At 38.5% G+C, this 12,521-nt stretch overlaps 1 long non-coding RNA gene across 1 annotated transcript in view; it reads right to left on the bottom strand.

The window, feature by feature from the left end:
* Window positions 1-1,415: 1,415 nt before the first annotated feature.
* LOC122970483 overlaps window positions 1,416-12,521 on the bottom strand; it is a 93,468-nt gene continuing 82,362 nt past the window's right edge. The window contains exon 6 of the long non-coding RNA XR_006399214.1: window positions 1,416-1,483. This is a non-coding gene — a long non-coding RNA (uncharacterized LOC122970483). The remainder of the gene's footprint in view (window positions 1,484-12,521) is intronic.

Below are 12,521 nucleotides of genomic sequence, written 5' to 3'. Positions count from 1 at the left end.
AAAGCATCAGTACTTCTTTAAAACTGTCGTTCCATCCATACACAATATAATGTAAGATAACCTACAGGGACTTCAATGGTTTACCACTGTTAGTAAAACAACACCATAAAGAACAGCAACAATAACAGGCTTTGCCCTTTGCTGCATCTTCCAAAGGCCTTTCCAGTCACACCTCTCATAAAAAACTTTATTTGTGAAAGATCTCACTCATAATAGTAAATCATACACTTTCACTGTGATCTACTTTCAAAAATGAAACATTTGTAATAACATCTGGGAATAAAGCTGTAAATTCAATTTTTACTTTGTTAGAACAATAAAACCATGTATAGCCTGTGGTGCCTATAATCCACAGTGCCAGGTGCTTGTTGCCATGTAAGATACATAAACTACAATGAGCCGCACATGCTGGACTCAAGAAGTCAGATGGAGACTGCCTTGCACCATTGATCTGATGAATCATCCAATAACGCTGTTCCCTGTGGTACCCATTAGAGAGCGGATGGGTTTCACCTCGACTAACAGTGACCTGGATGTACAGGTGTACACTGGGGATGGCAGCCGTTGCTAACTGGAAGACATTGGCTGGCCATGTCTACAACCTCTGCTAATTGTTGCGCTTCATCAATGACAGAAACAACACCTCTCACCTCCTTTGTCTAATCTATCTCCGAAGTGTGATTCATTTCTGACTGACAGCTGCAAATGTAATACAACTGCAGAAATGAGACAATCAGCTTAATGAACTGTGAGGTTGGTTTGACTTTTTATTCCAGTGTCAAAGAGTGTCAAAGATATTTTACATAGAAAAAAATATTCACTTTCTGATTATGGAGAAATAAATATCAAACAAAACAAGATATTCCTTTTTACAAATAAATAGCTTTTGTCTGTATGGCTTCACTGAATCTGCGAAGGACTTAGCCAGGCTCAACTGCCTTTGATTTACTACTCTATTAGGAAATACGCAGGAGCTGCTCACGACAGTAAAACTACTGAAAGGAATAACAGCGCTGCTACTATGCCTGATCATATCTTAAATGCACTGTACTGTATGCGTATAAATATATGATGCAATCACACTGGAATCTGCGGGGCAACTACAAATATCATCACAAGTGGATCCAGTGCCAGCAGCTATGGATATACAACGCCTGTATGCGCTGGTTTGGAACTGAGCCACATAACATACTGTACAAGCAGAAACACACACACACGTACACACACACGCACATGCACTGCTTGCATGCAGTGACCCCATTGCTAAACAAGTTTATTACGACCTCCAAGGCCTGGACAGGCGATAGATCACAGCGGGGGAGGCCAGGGGTGAATCCATCAAAGAGACTTTAATAAAGACCACTTGATTTGGCCTGCTGGCTCAACAGATGAAATGGCTGTGTTCAGGTCCAGTGAAGCAGACCAGACTCTGAACCGCATTGCTTCTCTGCTTGTCCTAGTCCCTGTTTATTAGATGGGTTATCTGTAGGCACAAAGGCAGAGAAACAGAGAAATACTTTAGAATTGTGTTACAATATTATAAGTATTTGGGACAGTTTATACTAGCTTTCACAGCTGGGTCCCCAGGGGGAATTCCTAACAAAAAAGGGAATAGAGTATTTTACTGTACTGAATGTGTAAAATAGACTCCTAAATCTAGCTATTTGACTTGTATCTCTATTATCTCTTCATGCACAGTGTAAGCAGTTCCGCAACTAAATACTTAAGCTCTTTTCTGACAAGTCCATCAGTACAAATCCATGTTGTTTGGACAAGCATTGCATTGCTTTATATTCAGTTCTAGTCCAAGGTTTTCAAAGATTCAAAAGGCCTTATCAAAGGGCAGAAAATTGGGTATGTAAAGATGCAAAACACATCTAAAATTCTCCATTTGCCATCAAGGCATTTAGGTTTTAAATTTTTTATTCAATATCTTATGACTTCAATGGACACATACTATAGATAATGTAATAGTGTCTAAGAGTGGGGAAACTGTTTTAACTAACCTTGAAGCTACTTAACAGAGTAGGTTGACATTTTGGGAAATATGCTTATTTGCTTTCTTGCTGGGAGTTAGATGAGAAGATCAATACCACTTTTGTGTCTATATGATTAAATATGTAGCAACTGCCAGCAGCCAGCTTTAACTTTGCATAAAGACTGGAAAGAGGAGGAAGCAGCTAACCTAGGTAACAAAGCACCTTTAAAGCACACAAATAAACATGTTATATCTTGTTTGTTGAATCCATACAAAAACCAAAGTGAAAAAACTACAATTCGCCGTTAAAGGCATTGTGTTTTTGAAGAAAATCTCTGCACACCTGAATATGTGACAGGAGCGTCAGAGGAAGGTGCATCTTGAAAACAATGAGAAGAACTCCCGCAGACTGTCTCACTTACTGCTGGAATATTCATTAACTAATTAATAAATGTTCCAACAGTAAGCGAGACAAAAGGAATTGTGTGCCACATTATTTCTTGGCTGGGACCAGTTGCAGGGCAACTGATGGATGTGCCAGGAAGTGCCCAGCCAAGGAACAGACATGTACTGTAGGTAGGTGGATTTTGTTAACTTTGGACAGAGCCAAGCTAGCTGTTTGCCCCTGTTTCCAGTCTTTACGCCAAGCTAAGCTAACCAGCGTCTGGCTCCAACTACATATTTACATATACATATGTGAGTGGTATCATCTAACTTTTGGCAATAAAGCAAATGAGTGTAGTTCCCAAAACATTGAACCTTATTCTTTAAGGTGGAATTTAAGTCAGTATTTATAACTACAAATAGGGAATTGGGAATAAGGATTAAGTATATGAAAAAAAATATATACCCAATAATATGATGTGAATTTTCTTTATGAGCTGTTGTTGATGGCTTTTTTTTTTTTTTTTTTTTTTACTGTGTCAGCAGTATTGTTTTTAAGCAACAGTTATGCTAATAGAGTAAATAAATTTAACCAAATCAAAACAGACAGAGAGAGAGAAATGTGGTTGTGGGTGGATGGAAGGGGAGAGGTGGGGTGAGCATGCATGTATCCTCATATATGTTTACCCATTTCATATGATTTGAACATGGTGTAACCTGGGCAGTTGTGCTCCACCAGTGCTTTAAACCTTGCCTGAGGATTTATCATCCAAGCCAGCTAGACAGATAGATGCAGAGGAGGAGAGAGAAAAATGTACTGACTGCAGAAGAGACAGAGAGAGAGAGCGAAAGAGAGAGAGAGAGAGAGACAGAGAGAGAGAGAGAGAGAGAGAAAGAGAGAGAGAGAGAGAGAGAAAGAGAGGGAGGAGAAAATGGGGAGGCAGAGCCAAGTGCTCATAAGTCCTTGTCTCTCTCTGCTTCTGCTCCAGTGTCTTTGATTCATACGGGGTATGATGGCTAGCCAGAGCAAGGGCCAGGTATGGCATTTTGGCAGGAGGAGGAAAAGAGGGAGGGCAGGGGACTGATTTGTAATAGTCGTCCTTGCTGTGCGGTTTACTGTGTCAGCATGCAGCCCATTTAACAGTGGTCATCGAAAAAGCAATACCATCCGTATATCTGCCTGTCACGTGCAATACATCAGCTCCTATGTCTCTTGAGTTTTTCTTTATAGAAAGAGAAAAGGCAAAGCAGTTGTTGTCATGTCATGTTTGAAAAGGTGAAGACAGGAGAAAAATGCTTCCTCAGGCCACTTGGGGGCACTGGTGGCACAAAGAATCCCTTTACCTCTCTCTCTTGTACATTGTGGAGTGTCAGAAGATGTGGATCTCGCACTCTCTGTCTTTCCCTCCACCACAGGTCTGGATTATATAACTATGCATTCATTAACTCATCTTCTGCTCCCTTCCTAGCAGATGGTTAACTAAAGGCTACAGAGGACGTTCAGGAGGAGGGAGGACTACCTCAGGAAAATCATATTAGAATGTATCATAAGGCTTTACATCAAGCAATGGCTTTGAAAAGCCTGCAAATACATGTTCTATGAAGATTGTTTGTTAACTTGTATGCTGATCTAAAAAAGACAAAGTGAAACAAACCTCTGCTGTCAAGAAACGCACGTTTTTCATGATTCATTGAAGTGTATCTGTGAAGATTAAGATCATAGCTGACTGCCACATAATGAGGTACACAGCTGAGTAACTTTGGTTGTCTTGTTCTGCTTTAAAATAAATACAGTAACTCTATTGAGAGTGGAATCCAATTATCAGTGACTCCAGTTGAAATGTCTGGCATTTCTGTTGTCACATCAGTTTGCAGACTATCTCTCCCTCTGTTTCCCTGTCTCTTCATCTCTATCTTTCTCAAAATATACTAACTCACTTCATACCTCCTCTTTCATGCAAACAGTTTGCCTCCCCAGACTGAGTGATGTGTAAATAAGACATAAGGCAGGCAGACAGAGTTGAGGGGCTCCGTTGCTGTTCAGCCAAATGTTGGAATGGGCGAGACCTGAGATTTAAGTCGCTTTGAAGATGGTATGATGATCATTACAGATGCGCTGGTTCCAGCATCTGACAAACAGCCATCACACTGGGGTATTTACACATTATGGAGTTTACAGAGGATAGCAGCACAAACATGACAAAACAAACAAACAAACAAATAAAACCCCAGCATCCTTACAGCTGCAGCAATTTTGGGGATGAAAATGCATCACAGACAAAAGAGGTCAGAGGAGAATGTTCAGGCTAGCGGACAGGCCACAAATGTAAACTTGCTTAGTGCAACAGTGATGTGCAGAGGACAGTCTGAAAACCCTGCAATGGTCATGTCAATAACTGGAAAAATTTAAAAAAATGTTACCTTGTCACTAACAAATCCCATCACAAAGCACCTACTCAGCACCATTTGAACCCTACAGTATACTCACAGATTGTTGCTGACCAAGTTCACTCATTTATCACTGTGGTCCACCCTTTTTCAAGTGGATGCTTCCAGCAGGATAATGTTCCATCAGATGCATTAATGTGCCCCCGAAATATTTCCAGGAACTGCTTGACGCTATCAAGTCAGCATGGGCCAAGATCCCTGTGGAAAGTTTCCAGCATCTAGTTGAGTCAGTGCTTCAAGGAATTCAAGGTTGTTTTAGAGGGGAAAAAGCAGCCCTGCCCTTTAAGGGAAAAGTCTGGTGATATTCTCTATTTTCCTTATTGTCAATAAAATCAACAATGAATTGATCCTACAGCACTAACAAGTACTATCTGTGTGGCTGCAGCCATTTATAGTTTATTCCTCTGTGTCATAGACCTTTACTGTTTTCCAAACAATAGTAAAATCACATCACATCACACATGAGCCACACCGTTGCAAAAACATTTTTTTCATTGTGATGAAGATGGGAACTTGGGGCAGTGAGCCACAGACAGTGTGGGAGAGTCGGAAAATATTGAGAGATAGACTAATGAATTGTTGGTTTGGAATTACTGGGATAACAAAAATATAGAGTATTGCCAGCCTTATCCATTGAGAATGCAGAGGAACATCTATTGCCTCTATTTGGTAGTGAAGTAAATATATTTTTTTCCAGTCAAGTTTTCATTCAGTCATCCGACATTCCTCCCCAAAATATCCAGAAAAGGTGTCAGTGCTCTCTAAACCCTTAGTGTGCGTGATTTATTCATCAACACAGGGAGAAACACAAACGTTAAGTTAATAGTTCAACAATTTAAATGGACCACCATCTGCATTACTTATGGACAACACATAAGAGAAGCATATTTGACTCAAGGACCTATACACTCCTACGCCTGTATTAATGTGTGTCTAAACCATGCATATACGTGTATATAGCCCTTTTCAGACCTGCATCTCGTTATGTAAATGTCAAGGCAATTAAACGTGTTGGTTTAATGTCTTAATAGGTGTCTGTGTCATTTTAATGAAAAAGTCACGACGGCAATCTTACTGGGTCAGAGCTAGTAAGAGATTAAATGCACGTCTTGTTCCAACTTCTAAGATCACAAATATATTATTTTATATAAACTATTATCTCAATCTTCATCTCTTATGCACAAAGAAAAAATATCAGCTTAATAAACCAGGAAAGAGCCAATTTTAAATTGCTGGGGAGATCCCTCTCATATCAGATCAGTCTAAGAATGTATGTGTGCATGCAGATTGTTCTATGTGAATGTGTTTGCGTGCAACTCAGTGCTCAAGTTTGTGGAAATGGCAGCTTGTCTCTCGGGCAGTGTGTGTCTGGCCAGGTCCTCTAGTATGTGGGCAGGAAACAGAGGAGCTGCTTTTCTGGGAGCATCACAGCCCTGACAGTGAGAGGAGTCATTGTGGAAGACATGGCACTGTAAGAAGGATTTAAACATGCCTATAGCAAAAGTTCACGAGCTGGCCAACATTTGTAATTTTAACTTCTTTTTTATTGCAAATCACAATTGTTCCCATGGTTCACTATAGGGACAGTTCAAATCTGACTTGTGAGTCTCTAAAACACAAATGGATACCTGCCAAATGTGTCTATTTCTGTCCCTCTCTGTTCAGTACCTGGCCAGGCCAATCAGAACAGGTTTCTCTCCTCATAAGGCCAAATGCCAAGAGCTCTGCAATTACTGCTGTAATTGGCTTGAATTGGCCATTAGTACTCAGCTTGAGTCAGAGTCCAAAACACACATCAACAGACAGATGTGAATTGAATCAAACAACCCCAATCCCTGACTAATGCACTGGCAAGGCTTTTATTTTTTACTTCATCGATTAAAACTGCAGTTATACTCAGAAGAACAGAAGTTCTTCTGAGAAGTGGACACACCTGCAGAAGTTTCAGGTGTATGGGAGGATTTGTTACTTGAATTGTTAGAAATATTTTTAGCAAATCTCCAAATTAATTAATGGGTTTAACAATTGTTGTGTAGGTGGATATCAAGATGATATGATGGTAATAGAATGAATGATGCACAGTAATGAAAGAAACTATATGCGCACTTTGTTGTTGTGGGTTAATTGTTTTCTTTTATTTTATTCATGTATACTGCCAATTCTCATTAGGAGTCCCTCACACTCTTCATAACGTCTAAGACTCTAATCACTTTTGTTGGGCATGTGGGGTGTCCGTTTGATGATAGTTGTTGGACATAACTGGTGTCTGGGTTTACACCTGCCAATCATGATCGAACAGGCTAGGAGCTAATAATCACTTGGTGCTACTAGTGCCCGACTGCTTTGATTTCATTATGTGCAGCGAACAGATTGCTTTGCTTTTAGGACATTTCCCTCATCAGACCCTAAAGCACCATGGAGCTCTTTGAAAACCCTGCCAGGGGGTTGCTAAGATGTTTCTATGCTTAGTTCAGGATATAATTCTTGGAATCTAATTTTGTCCCAGCAGGTTCCAAGAAAATTCAAGTGGAGCTAGCTGAGCTGTTGATCATGGTAGGTCAAGCTATGCATCATCAAACCTGTAAACAAGAGCTATTCCTAGCAAGCCACCACTGTACTACAAATACAACCATTTTGATAAACTGATAATCTGTCATATGAACAAACAGAAAGGTTTACTTCTTGTTCAAGCTTACAAACAACTCTATGATGTTTGTAAGATGACTATGATTTACAGCATCCCCTAGCCACAAACTAGTGTAGTATAATAGAGATGATACTGTATAGAGTTTTCATGTTTATAGAACAACAGCAGAAACAAGGATATAATATCATCGATGCAAAGCACTGAAAGCTAGGCCTTCATCATCCAATTACATAGCTGCAGTCTCACCAGTTTGAGACCTGCAGTTGTAGTCCATCCTTCATGTCTAGACAGGGGATGGTGATTGGAATAATTTACGAGCAAGGTAAGTAATATTTTCTGCAATGAGATGCTGTTGTGAATGCACCTCATATGAGACGGTATGAGACCCAAGATGGCGGCCACCACTGCTAGACTGCTGATCCAAACAATCAAATCTCCTTTAACATACAATTTTATTTTCTTTTTTCCTTTTCTTTACTTTTTTCACCCAAAAACCAGACTATAATATCTAGCAACCTGGACCCTCTACAAGAATACATAGATGAGTGTTTCAACAGACTCTGCCGCACCATGAACAAAGATAAAACAGACAACACAGAAAAGGGGAAACCCAAATCCACACCAAACCCCAAAAGATGGCGGATTCACTCTCCAACCCAAGTACAACACCATCCACATCTCTGAAGCCACCATGCTGCACAGAGGTAAGCAATATACTCATCTCCATCAAAAATAAACTTACCAGACTGGACACCAGAATCACACTCATCAAAGTACTACACAGGGAATTTCAAGCACCTTTCCAGAGCCTGGAATTCAGGACCAAATAGAGACACTCACCAAAGAAAACTAATCACTACAATACTCTGTCAACACCATCACCACCCAGCTCACTTCTGTTATCACTGAAAACTAAACCATGAAAGAAAGTATTCTGGACTTACAAGCATGCAGCACAAGAGACAACTTAGTTCTCACCAGCATTTCCAAAAACCCACAGACAATCCTGAAAAAACAGTCAAGGATTTCATGACCAAAGAGCTCAAACTACCTGCAGAAACCATCAACAACATCACATTGCACCACCTACAGCGTGTGGGATCAAAGAACACCAATAACCAACCATTGCCAATCATTGCAAAGTTCGAGTGCTACGAACAATAAGAACTAGTGCAAGACAAGACAGGCAGCTAAAAGGAGCAGACTATGGACTCAATGACTAGTATCCAAGAGAAATCCTACAGAGACGCAAACAACCATGGAATGTCTGTGGAATTGATTCTCAGGCAAAAAACCCCAAAAACATATTGAATCACTTGGCCATTATCGTCATCACAGTTCGATCACTTATTTTCTGCTCATTACCACACAAAACAAGGAGCTGTATGTATTTTAACGAACAAAAAAGTCTAACTTGTCCATAATACCATTATCACAGATCCTGAAGGACGTTTTATCATCATAAACATGTCAATCAATAGCTTAGTAACAATCTGTAATGTTTATGGCCCAAACACTGATGACCCATGCTTTTTTCATAATTTTTTTCTCTCCATCTCAAACACTTTCAATTGCCCAGTAATAATAGGAGGAGACATCAACACAGTTATTGACCCATCACCAGACAGAACTAATATTTCAAGCAATAAACTTAACTGGCAATCCACAGAAACAATAAAACAGTTCATGAGGAATTTTGGTCTTGGCAATGGTTAACAATTGCAACACCCAACTGCTAGAGAATACACATTTTCTCACCAGTTCACCACTCTTATTCACGCATTGACTTCTTCCTCACCATCAGTTCAATTACATCTAATATTTCAGACTCAAAGATACACCCCATCATTATTAGCAACCATGCCCATGCAACATTTACATGGAATAGAACCAATCTACATAAACCCGTCACCAGAAGGTGCTTTAACACATCTCAAAGACTCTGAGTTTGACAGTTACTTTAAAAAGGGTGGGCATCCTTCCTAGAAATAAATGACTCCCCAAAGCCATCACCAACTATTCTATGGGAAACAGGAAAGGCAGTACTAAGAGGTAAAATAATTTAATTCTCTGTTTATAAAAAAAAGGAAGAAAAAGGAACAAGATGCTGAACCGGACCAAAAAAATCAAACAATTCGAGAATATTAATGCAAATAACCCAACAGAGGAAACCCAGAATGATTTCAGAAAACGTCAATGCCAGCTAAATAAAATCATAAATAACAAAATTCAATTCCTGATACATAGCTTCAACAAGAAAATTTCCATAACCATAAATCTTATAAATACTTGGTAAATCAAATTAAACAAAATAAAGAAAAAGCAACAATCTCAACCATTAAGGACTCAGCAGAGAAGCCCACAAACTCACCCAAAGAGATAAATAAAATTTTCATAGTTTTTACGCCAATCTCTATTCATCAGAAAAAGTCAAAAGGAGACCAGCTCATTTCCCACAGCTTAATAAAGAACAAACCAACATACTTGATTCACAAGTATCACAAGATGGACTTCTCACTGGCCTCAATCTTATGCCAAATAACAAAGCACCAGGACCCAATGACTGCCCTGCTGAGTTCTATAAACACCTCTGGTCCATTCTAGCTCCGCTCTTCAACAAATTGATAATTGAAATAAAACAAAATTCAAGATTTCCAACAAGCATGAACACAGCTGCAATTTCACTCCTCCCAAAGCCTAACAAAGACCCAACCTTGCCATCAAGTTACCATCTTATTTCTCTCATCAATGTGGATATAAAAATCATCACTAAGGCACTAGTTCACAGAATAGAAAAAGTCACTCCCCAGCATTATCCACCGAGATTCAGCTTTGGGGAATCATTTATTAACCGGGTGAAGATTTTGTACACTGCTCCTTAAACCATTGTCATCATCAATGGACAAACCTCAGAAAGCTTCACATTGCACAGGGGGACTAAGCAAGGATGCCCACTCTCTCCCCCTCTATTCCGAATTTTCATCGAACCTTAAGCAGCAGCCATTCATCAGGACATACATCATACATCAGGTTATATGTGGATGATATGTTACTGTTCCTACAAAAGCTTCATTAATCACTACAAGAACTCCGATATCTCTTGACTACTCCATTAACTGGAACAATTCTTCCATCCTTCCATTACATAGTAACAGCTGGGATGTGGAAGCCCATACACCACTTATCCCAATGTGCACGGGTCACATCACATATTTAGGTATTAATGTTTCCCCAAGGTTGTCTGAGATGTTCGGACACAATTTCACTCCACTACTCAAAACAATAAATGATGACCTCCACTGCTGGATGAACCTTGCACTCTCTTGCTATTGTTGTTGTAGTGATATTATCATCATCATTATTATTGTTATGAATCCTATAAAAACAGACTGGTGGTAAGAGGATTAGTATAGGATGATTATTATTATTAAACAGGATCCTATTAGTAATATTGCACAATTTACAAAACAATAATTATGAGACCGATTAGTATTATTATATAGATCATTATTGGTAGGTCGAGATGGGTGGTGATGATTTTGATGATGATGATGATGATGATTACTATTACTTACTATGCTTATATTGTATTACACTGATTATTTCCAATAGTACAAGGATATTGATTTTTATACAGATGATTATTATTATTTATTTATTTTTTTTATTCTATTCTATTAGACATGATAATAAGATGACAAAGATGATGGTGATGTTGCCTTTTTTGTGGTTCTTTTTTTGTTTTTGTTTTAAATCATTATTATTATTATTATTATTATTATTATTATTATTATTATTATTATTATTATTATTATTATTATTATTATGAATCTGATAAGAATCATCAGAATCAAACAAGTCAACAAAGAAAAATTAAAAGGAAGGGAAAACAAAAATAAATGCATAAAATTCTCCCCTTACCCAGCTGTCCTGACCCGGCCTGTCCCAGATGCACCCTGGCGCTTCTTTGTGCTTGGAACCCAATCAGAGATGCCCTCCAAGAGCATTGTAGCTTTTTTTTTTTTTTTTTTTTTTGTTTCTTCCACTGGTAAATACTGTCTCCCCCTCATGCTCTCTCTCCCCTCTAGAGCTTTCACACAGAAAACCCACCCACACAAACACACACACACACCTACCTAAACACATGTGCTACAATGAGAAAATCTAAGCCAAACATTATGCCTTTTTTGTTTGTTTGTTTATTTGTTTGTTTGCTCTTTTGTCATTCTTGTTGTTATTGTTGCTGCTGTTTTGCCTTTTTTCTCTTATTTTGTTTTGGTTTATTTGAGTCTAGTTTTCCCTTTTGTCTTATGCTCTGTCATATGTTGCTTGTCTTCATAATGGTCAACTGTATTGCACTATAAATAAATACAAAAAAGGGAGAAGCATTTGTCAGAAAAAAAAGTCATATTTTCTGCAATTTTGAATTTCGTCACCTTCAGCCACTTAGCATCATAATTGCAATTTTTCTCTCTTTACGACTGCTATTTGTAATCATATAATACAAGGTAAACATGTTCATTATCTCACTTTTTTTCTGAGGTGAGTTTATAATGTATTATCTGCACCTACATATTACCTACTGTTGGAGTCCCGCTCTCATTATCAAGACAAATCTTGCCATAATATTTTCTCACATGAAGGTTTGCACCAATAATTAGCATGTTCAAGGAATATAAATTACATGACACTTTCATTTACACATTGAGGGTAATTATATAATGTATCGTGTCTCCATTTCCATATTAAAAGTTTAAAAAAAATGAAAGAAAAAGGGAAAAAAAGAAATCAGTTCACACCCACATAGTTAATTCTGCTGGAGAACAATGTATTGTGTTGAGGAAAAAGTACACTGTGGGTGGGTATACATACATATATATAGGATAACAGAAAAAAAAGAATAATTTCAGTTTGACTTGAACCTTTTGCCAGAGTTATAATCACACTATGGATCAGTGCTTGGAGATTTGTATATGCATTCCATAAGATTGAGCTGTTCATTTTTAAATTTTGAACTTGAGCAAGTCTCTCCTTAAACTGAGCAGCAGAGAGACAAGATTGCAG

This window comes from Thunnus albacares, chromosome 19 (assembly GCF_914725855.1).
Source record: "Thunnus albacares chromosome 19, fThuAlb1.1, whole genome shotgun sequence".
Lineage (NCBI taxonomy): Eukaryota > Metazoa > Chordata > Actinopteri > Scombriformes > Scombridae > Thunnus > Thunnus albacares.
This window is presented reverse-complemented; position numbering and strand designations above follow the sequence as displayed.